This window comes from Mus caroli, unplaced genomic scaffold (assembly GCF_978045245.1).
Source record: "Mus caroli unplaced genomic scaffold, Mus_caroli_1 scaffold_5, whole genome shotgun sequence".
Lineage (NCBI taxonomy): Eukaryota > Metazoa > Chordata > Mammalia > Rodentia > Muridae > Mus > Mus caroli.
In genome coordinates this window covers 53,394,391-53,404,171 of record NW_028227260.1, presented here as the reverse complement: position 1 = coordinate 53,404,171, position 9,781 = coordinate 53,394,391, and the positions used below count along the sequence as shown (strand labels likewise).

The 9,781-nt window shown below is 37.2% G+C and overlaps 1 pseudogene; it reads left to right on the top strand.

The window, feature by feature from the left end:
• Window positions 1-8,652: 8,652 nt before the first annotated feature.
• On the top strand, window positions 8,653-9,197 carry LOC110286355 (SAP domain-containing ribonucleoprotein pseudogene; annotated as a pseudogene).
• Window positions 9,198-9,781: the final 584 nt, after the last annotated feature.

Sequence of the window (9,781 nt, the reverse complement as noted above, 5' to 3'; positions counted from 1 at the left end):
ATGAGGTGAGAACTCTACCTCAATTTTGTGCCTTAAGGGCCACCTGGGCAAAAGCAGCAACTGCAAGCTCTGTCCTGTTCCCCTGCATTCCATATCCTGGGCCACAATTCCACCTGCATCCCTGGAGGGCTGCAGCTGCCAAGAACAAACAGAGGCCTGCAAGCATACGGGAACAACAGCTGTACCCACAACCTTTGGAGACCTGCTGCCATCAGGAATAACCAATTCTATTTACACTATCAGAGGCCTACTGACATCAGGTACTATACCTGCAGACCTTGAGAACTACTCCCTTCCTGGACTACCAGGTCTGCCAACTCTAGGGACATCCAGGTGGCTAAAGGCTAGCATAAGAACACAATCAAAAATAGCAAGGGCAACATGGCATTATCAGAACCCAGCTATCCTACTACAACAAACCCTATATATCCTAACATACATGGATCACAAATAAAATGACACTGAAATCTATTCTTATGAAGATTATAGAAGCTTTTAAAGAAGAAATGAATAATTCCCTTAAAGAAATATAGCAAAATACAACCAAACAGTAGAAAGTCTTAAAGAATAAATAAATAAATATAAGGAAATATATGAAATATTATCAAACAGGTAAAAGAAATGAGAGCATAAAACTTCAAAATCTGAAAATAGAAAAATGAAGCAATAAGGAAAACACAATCTGAGGAAATCATGGAGATAGAAAATCTATAAAAGAGAGCAGGAACTTCGGACACAAGCTAAAACAACAGAATATAAACAATAGAAGAGTGAATCTCAGGCATAGAAGATGCCATAGAAGAAATTGACACATTGGTTAAACAAAATGCTCAAAGCTAAAAAGTTTCTAAAGCAAAACATGTGGAAAATTTTGAACACTATGAAAATACTGAACCTAAAAATAGTAGGAATTGAAGAAGATTGTCAACTCAAAGGCCCAGAATATATCTTCCACAAAATCATAGGAAAATATTTCCTTAACTTAAATGACAAGGTGCTTATAAACATAAAACAAGCTTAAAGAACACCAAATAGAGTAGACCAAAAAAGAAAAAAATTCCTTCCACATAATAATCAAAACACTAAATGTACAGAAAAAAAGAAAAAAAATGATGAAAGCCACAAGGGATAAAGGCCAAGTAACCTATAAAGGCAAGAGTTGTTAAAATTACAGACTTCTCAATAGAGCCATTAAAAGCCAGAAGAGACTGGACAGATATTTTAAGTTCTCCAAGATATCACAGATGCCAATTCACACTTCCATACCCAGCAAAACTTTCAAACAGCATAGATGGAGAAAACAAGATATTCCATAGCAAATCAAATTTAAGGGCTGCTTTTCTAATAATTCAGCCCTACAGAGGATACTAGAAGGGAAAGTCCAACATCATAAGGTAGTAACTACATCCAAGGAAACAAAAGAAATAGATAATTCCACACCAGTGAAATCAAAGGAAGATAATCACACACACACACACACACACACACACACACACACACACAAACACACACACACACACACACACACACACACACACACACACTTACATATACACATACAAATACTCAGTACCATGACCAACTTTAAAATTACAGGACCTAACACTCATTGGTTGTTAGTATTTCTTAACATCAATGGTCTCAATTCCCAAATAAGAAGACACAGGCTAACATAGTGAATGCATAAACAGTACCCATCATTCTTCTTCAAGCAAGAAACAAAGATCAGAAACAAAGGGAGAGGCATTGATTCAGAATAAAGGGATGGACATTTTTCCAAGCAAATGGGATCAAGAAACAAGCTGGAATAGACATTTTATTATGAAATAAAATAAACTTTCAACCCAAAGCAATCAAAAGAGATACATAAGTACACTTCATTATCATCAAAGGAAAAATCCACCAAAATGACATCTCAATTCTGAACATACATTCCCCAAATGCAAGGGTACCCACATTCATAAAGGAAACATTACTAAAGTTTAAATTACACATTGAACAGCACACATTAATAGTGTGAAACTTCAACAGCCCACTCTCATAAATCATCAAGATAGAACTAAACAGAGGGATCATGAAATAGATGTTATAAACCCTAACAGATATCTACTGAACATTTTACCCAAACAGATATCTATTGAACATTTTACCCAAACACAAAAGATTATATCTTTTTCTTAACACCTCATGGAACCTTCTCCAAATTTGATCATATACTCAGTCATAAACCAGGACTCAACAGATACAAGAAAATTGAAATAAATAATTGCATTCAATTGGACCACCATGGATTAAAGCAGGGTTTCAAAAACAACAGAGAGCATACATACTCATGTGAACTGAATAACTCTACTCAGTGATAACTTGGTTATGGAAGTAATAAATAAATAAACTGAAGACTTTCTAGAAATCAATGAAAATGAAGGCATAACATACACAAACTTATGGGACACAATGAAAGCAGTGCTAAAAGGAAAGTTCATAACACTAAGTTCCTCATAAAGAAATTGGAGAATTCTCATACTAACTATTCAAAATTGCAACTAAAAGCTCTAGAAAAATTAAGAAGCACACACACACACAAGAGGAGTAGGAAGTATAGACTGATGAAAATAATCAATCTCAGGAATTAATTCCATTAATTATTAACAATAATAACAGTAGGAAAAACTTAACAAAACCAAGTGCTATTTCTTTGAGAAAATAAAAAAAAATATAGACAAATCTTAGCCAATCTAACCAAAAGGCAGAGAGACAGTTTCCAAATTAATAATATTAGAAATTAAAAGGGAGACATAAAAATGGATAATGGAGAACTTTAAAGAATCATTAGTTGTTACTTTGAAAGCTACTCAACAAATTAGGGAAATCTAAATGAAATGGATGACTTTTTTGTTGTTGTTTTTCTTTTTCTTTTTTTTTTATTAGGTACTTTCTTCATTCACATCTCCAGTGCTATCCCAAAAGTCCCCACACCCTCCCCCCTCCCTCACCCACCCACTCCCACTTCCCGGCCCTGGGGTTCCCCTGCACTGAGGCATATAAAGTCTACACAACCAATGGGCCTCTTTTTCCACTGATGGCCGAGTAGGCCATCCTCTGATACATATGCAGCTAGAGACACGAGCTCGGTGGGATGGGGGGGTACTGGTTAGATCATATTGTTGTTCCACCTATAGGGTTGCAGACCCCTTCAACTCCTTGGGTACTTTCTCTAGCTCCTCCATTGGGGGCCCTGTGATCCATCCAATAGCTGACTGTGAGCATCCACTTCTGTGTTTGCCAGGCCCCAGCATAATCTCACAAGAGACAGCTATATTCAGGCTCCTTTCAGCAAAATCCTGCAAGTGTATGCAATGGTGTCAGCGTTTAGAGGCTGATTACAGGATGGATCCCCTGGTATGGCAGTCTCTAGACGGTCCAACCCTTCGTCTCAGCAACAAACTTTGTCTCTGCAACTCCCTCCATGGGCGTTCTGCTCCAAATTCTAAGAAGGGGCAAAGCATCTACACCCTGGTCTTCGTTTCTCCTGAGTTTCATGTGCTTCACAAATTGTATCCTATATCTTGGGTATTCTAAGTTTCTGGGCTAATATCCACTTATCAGTGAGTACATATCATGTGAGTTCTTTTGTGATTGGGTTATCTCATTCAGGATGATACCCTCCAAGTCCATCCATTTGCCTCTAGACAGATACAAATTACCAAATTAAATAAAGATTAGTTAAATTATCAAAATATTCCTATCAAACCTCAGGAAATAGAAGCAATCCTTAAAAGTCTTTGAGAACAAAAAAGAGAAAAAAAGAGAAAAACAAAACAAAACAAAACAAAACAAAACCAGGGCCAGATGGTTTTAATTATACCAGACTTTCAAAAAGGAGATAATACCAACACTCCTCAAACTATTCCACAAATGGAAATAGAAGGAACGTTGGCAAACTCAATCTATGAACTCACAGATACCCTGACGTATAAAATACACAAACATTCAACAAAGAAAGAGAACTTTGACCAATTTCATTTATACTAAAGAAAGTTCTTTCAAACTGAATCCAAGAGCACATCAAAAATATCATTCACAATGATCAAATAGGTCTTATGCCAGAGATGCAGGGGTGGTTACATATTTTTAAATCCATCATATGAAGAAAGTGAAAGAGCCTATCAGTGGACAGCTATACCAGGCTCCTGTCAGCAAGCACTTTTTGGTATCAGCAATAGTATCAGGGTTTGATATCTGCAAATTGGATGGATCCCTAGGTGGGGCAATCTCTGGATGGCCTTTCCTTCAGTCTCTGCTCCACTCTTTGTCCCTGTATTTCCTCTTGACAGGAACAATTTTGGGTTAAAATATTTGAGATGAGTGGGTGGTCCATGCCTAACATCTGCATATGAACTCTACAGATTCACTCTCCCCTTTGTTGGGTATTTCAGCTAATGTCATCCCCATTCTGTCCTTGAGCCTGTCTTAGTCAGGATTTCTATTCCTGCTCAAACATCATGACCAAGAAGCAAGTCAGGGAGGAAAGGGTTTATTCAGCTTACCCTTCCACACTGCTGTTCATCACCAAAGAAATCAGGACTGGAACTCAAGCAGATTAGAAAGCAGGAGCTGATGCAGAGGCCATGTTGCTTACTGGCTTGTTTTCCCTGGCTTTCTCACATTGCTTTCTTATAGAACCTAAGACTACCAGCCCAGAGATGGTACCACTGACAAGGGGTCTTCCCCTCTTGATCACTAATTGAGAAATGCCTTACAGCTGGATCTCATGGAGGCATTTCCTCACCTGAGCTCCTTTCTGTGTGATAACTCCCACCTGTGTCAGGTTGACACAAAACCAGCCAGTACAGAGCCTCTTGCTTTCCTGACCTCTAGGACTTTCTTGTGGTTACCCATAGTTCCTCACTCTCCACTGCTACATAATTCCAATCATTTCCTGACCTTCTGTATATCTCCCCTATCTCTTCCCACACCTGAAACTGCCCCCTTTCCCTTCCCCTTTCTCTTTCCTTCCCAGGTTCCTCCCTCCCTCTACCTCCTGTGATTATTTTGTTCCCCCTTCTAAGTAGTACTTAAGCACCCACAGGTTGATCTCCCTTCTTCTTGAGCTTCATGTGGTTTGTGAGTTGTAGCGTGAGTATTCTGAGCTTTTTGCCTGATATATGTCATGTGTGTTCTTTTATGACTGGCTTACCTCGCTCAAGATGATATTTTCTAGTTCCATCCATTTACCTGTGAATTTCATGAAGTTGTTACTTTTAATTGCTATTGGAGCATTTTTTGGGTATATGCCCATGAATGTTATAGCTGGGTCCTAAGGTAGCAGAGGAATCTTGAATGGCCAAGAAGCATTTAAAGAAATGCTCATCATCTTTGTCCTTAGGAAAATGGAAATCAAAATGATCCTGAGATTTGAATTTGCTGCATTAGTAATGGCTATGATCAAAAACCCAAGGGACAGCACATGCTGGCAGTGATGTGGAGAAATGGGAACAACCTTATGTTGCTTGTAGGACTGCAAATGTTTATAACACCCTGGAAATCAATCCTGTCATTTCTCTGAAAAATGGGGAAAAAAGTTATACCTGAAAATCCAGCTATATCACTCCTGGCATATACCCAAAAGATCCTCTACCATACCCCAAGGACATGTGCTCCACTATCTTTATAGCAGCTTTATTCATAACAACCAGAAACTTGAAACAATACAATTATCCTTCAACTGAAGAATGGATACAGAAAATGAATGTGGTTCGTTTGCACAATAGAATAGTATTCAGCTACTGAAAATGAGGACAACATGAATTTTTCATGCAAATGGATAGGACTAGAAAATTTAATCCTGAGTGAGGTAGCCCTGACCTCAAAAGACTTGTATGTACTCACTGATAAATGGATACTATCCAAAAAATATAGAATATACATGATATATCCCCCAGAGACTCAAAGAAGTTAAACAAGAAGGATGGTCCAAGCAAGAAAGCTTGCATCACACTTTAAAAGGACATAAAAGTCATAGGAGGCAGATGGAGGTAGGGAACTGGGTTAGACAGGGGAAAAAGAGGGAAAGGGGGTGTCAGGTGTTGGGAGATACAGGAAAGAGGCTTAGAGTGCCAAGAGAATGAATGGAAATCTGTAGCTGCAGGGGTTGTGGGGTTGTGAGAAATCTTTAGGAATCCCTAGACACGTGAGATATAGCAGGCTTTCTGGAGTCAATGCAGATGTCATTACCTGAGATGGCTAACAGGAGGGATATTGTACCTGAAAAAGACACCCCCTGTGGCCTGGCAAGACCACCAGTTGAGTGATAAGGACACCAACACAACCACTAAAACTTCTATCCCAAATTTGTCCTTGGGAAAAGAAATGCAGGGACAATGAAGGAACAGAGATGCAGGAGTGGCCAAGCCATAACCAGCTCAACTTGAAACTCATTTCATGGGCAAAAACCAATCCCTGATACTTACTATTAATGGAATTGTGTTAGGCTTTCAGACAGGAGCCTAGCATAACTGTCCCCTGAGAAGCTCTGCCAAACAGTTGACTGAAATAGGTGAAGATACACAAAGGCAAACATTGGATAGGGATTGAGATTCCTAGGGAAATGCTGTGCGAAGGAATGAAGGTTTTTAGGAGAATTTAAACCCCACAGGAAGTACCACTGGAACTTCTCAGAGACTGAGCCACCAACCAAAGTACATACAATGGCTGGAAGGAGGCCCAAGAATATATGTAACCTATATGCATCTCAGTTTTCAGGTTGGTCTCCTAACAACTGCAACAGAGACTTTCCATAAAGCTGTAGTCTGACTGTGGAATCCATTCTCAACAAGGCTGCCTTGTCTGGCCTCAGTAGGAGGGGATGTATCTAATCTGGCACATAATTGAAGTGCCAGGATGGGATGATATGGGAGGCAACACCCTCACAGAGGAGAAGGGAAGGAGGAAGGGGGGAAGGACTCTGTGAGTGGGGACCAGGAGTGGGGCCACCAAATTTGGGATATAAAAAGATAAATACATAAATAAGACTATATGTGAGTTAAATGAGACACTGAAATATATTATTTTTAATTATTGTTAGAATTTAAAATAACTGCCTACTCTCATCTCTTTCTCTGACCTTGCTTCCTTAGCTCTTCTTCTTATAGATTTCCTTGTGTAGTTTTTTTTTTTTCTCTTTTAACTTTCACATCTATTCTTAATCCCAAAGATGGGAAAATAAAGACCATAGTCTCAAATTATGAAGGCCAAAATAATTAAAGCAAGCTGTTTGAGAAAGAAATGTGGGTACATGTCTGCCTTCCCCTAAGTTCCTGTTTGAGATGTCTGTATTAGATGTTAGGATGATGAGATTTTAAAAACTCAGTGTTAAGGATTTCCACATGGGATATTTGCCAGGGCAAAATAGGTGGTATTATATGAGCAGAATATAAGTATAACATGTTAGTCATAATGACCTCCTGAAACAAAGACATGGTTGCAAGACAGTGGCAACAACAAGGTAACCATAGATAGCAAACAAAGGTAGGGTTGCAAGATGCTTATTAACTTTTTGAAAAAAATATGATTGCCATTCCTGTAACAGGAAGTATAGAAATATTCATAGTTAAGCTTTCAGTTGGTATATAGGTCAATCGTTGAGAAATAGAGCTATAATCATAAAAAGGAATGAATCTAGCTTGCCTTTGCTATAGAATAGCTTCTAAATCTACCACGGATGCAGGCAGGTTCTTCACTATATTAAATAATATTATTATACAATTTAGTCTGAAAATTCCTTTTAACCCTAAAACTCAAAATGTCATTTATGTCTGAGTTGAGGTCACTGGAGCTTAAGGAAACTACAGTATGTTAAAGGTAACCAAATGAAACTATGTGTGTGATTCTTCTCTGTCCAGCATTACTGGGAATTTATGCTGAGAATTCTCTTTGAGCACCACTGTTGATAATCTTTTCTTTTTTTTTCCTTTTCTTTTCTTTTTTTCCCTTTTCTTTTTTCTTTTTCTTTTTTTTTTTTTCAATTTACTTATTTGTTGAACATGGAATCTATTTTACTCTGTTTGCTGACCAGAGCCCTACTAACTATTTGAGTGCTGCAGTTACAAGAATAAAGACATTTCCTTATTTCCATCCATAATTTTCTTCTGGCTCATATGTCATTAGCACATGGGTTTTCTGGGAAATGTCATCACAAAACCTCATCCTCCAAATATCCTAAGCCAGTTTCTTAATGGAGAGAGAGAGAGAGAGAGAGAGAGAGAGAGAGAGAGAGAGAGAGAGAGAGAGAGAGAGAGAGCAACAGAAACAGACAGAAACAGAGAGACACACAGAGAGACAGAGAAACAGAGAGAAATATTACATTTTAATTACAAAGAAATCATTGTATCTTATGGTTATTAAGCCTTTCTAATATCCCGGAAAGATATAATTTTCTATATATTTTTCTAAAATAATTTCACCTTAACTTCATGTATATGTGTCATGTGTGTATGTGGTAACTATTTACATATGATGTTTTTTTGTGTCCAGAAAAAAAATACATTTTTATCAAACTGTGGATACTTCAGTTCTTCTTTAAAAAATATTTTTATATATGATGAAATATTTTTCTGAAGGTGCAGAAAGATGGCTGAAGCTTGCTGAACTAAACAAGAATGTCTTGCTCATGGTTAAGAGACCAAGGGAAGAAAACAAGATCTTATCAAGAGGCTGCAGGCATATCTTGAAGAACATGCTGAAGAAGAAGAAAAGGAAGATAATCTACTGGAGATGAAACTGAGGAAGAAGAACCAAAGACTGTAGAACTGCCTGTTGAAGAAGAAGAACACTGTGAAAAGGCTGGTGATATGGCATCAGAAAAAAAAAAGTGGTAAAAATTACATCTGGAATATCTCAGACTGAGAGAATACAGAAGTTTGAACTTGGAGAACAAGAAGGCTGCTCAGGCAGGTAGGTTTGGAATTTCTTCAGTTCCAATAAGAGGTTATTCATCTAACACCAAGCTTATAGTTAAGTTGGAAAAACTTAAAGAACACATAGATTTGGTTTGAATGTCTCTTCCAAACCTAGAAAGTCTGAGGATCATGAGAAGCTGAAAACATGGAAAGAGATTTGGGATTTTGACCAGTTTAGGTGGAAATGAAATCACAGAGGACAGAGAGACAAATAAAATAAAAACAAAACAAAACAAATAAAAAAATAAAAACAGAGCATTTTGAGATTTCATAATGAAGAGTCCATGATTTCTGCTTCATAGTGGTTTCCAATTCTCAAATTTTTCTTGGTTTCATACACACACACATATACACACACACACACACACAGAAACCTGTCTACATGTGTAGTCATGTGGAAGCCTGTACCTTTGGTATGACCTTGAATTCAGCAGCAGTTTTATTTAACTGCTGCTCTATATTTAAGAATTTTTTGGTTTAGTTTTAAATTTTTTGCTTATTAATAAAAAGAAACAAAATATTTTCTATGACCAATTAAAATGCATGTGCAGGTTCATGAATTTAAATAATGTTGTCATATGCTAAAAGACCTGATACTACCTTTTATATTTGGGTCCTCTAAAAATCTTAAATCTTAGTAAAATGCTATATCTGAGTATATTAAGTAATTCATAAATCTTAAAATTCTAATTATTTATGTAAAAGAGTATTCATTAGATGCATATTATATTAAGCTATAAAATTAATGTTATATTCATTGTTTTGATAAGGATTTACTTCCATAGAGATTTTAAATTCATGTCTCTGTGTATTTGAATCTCTAT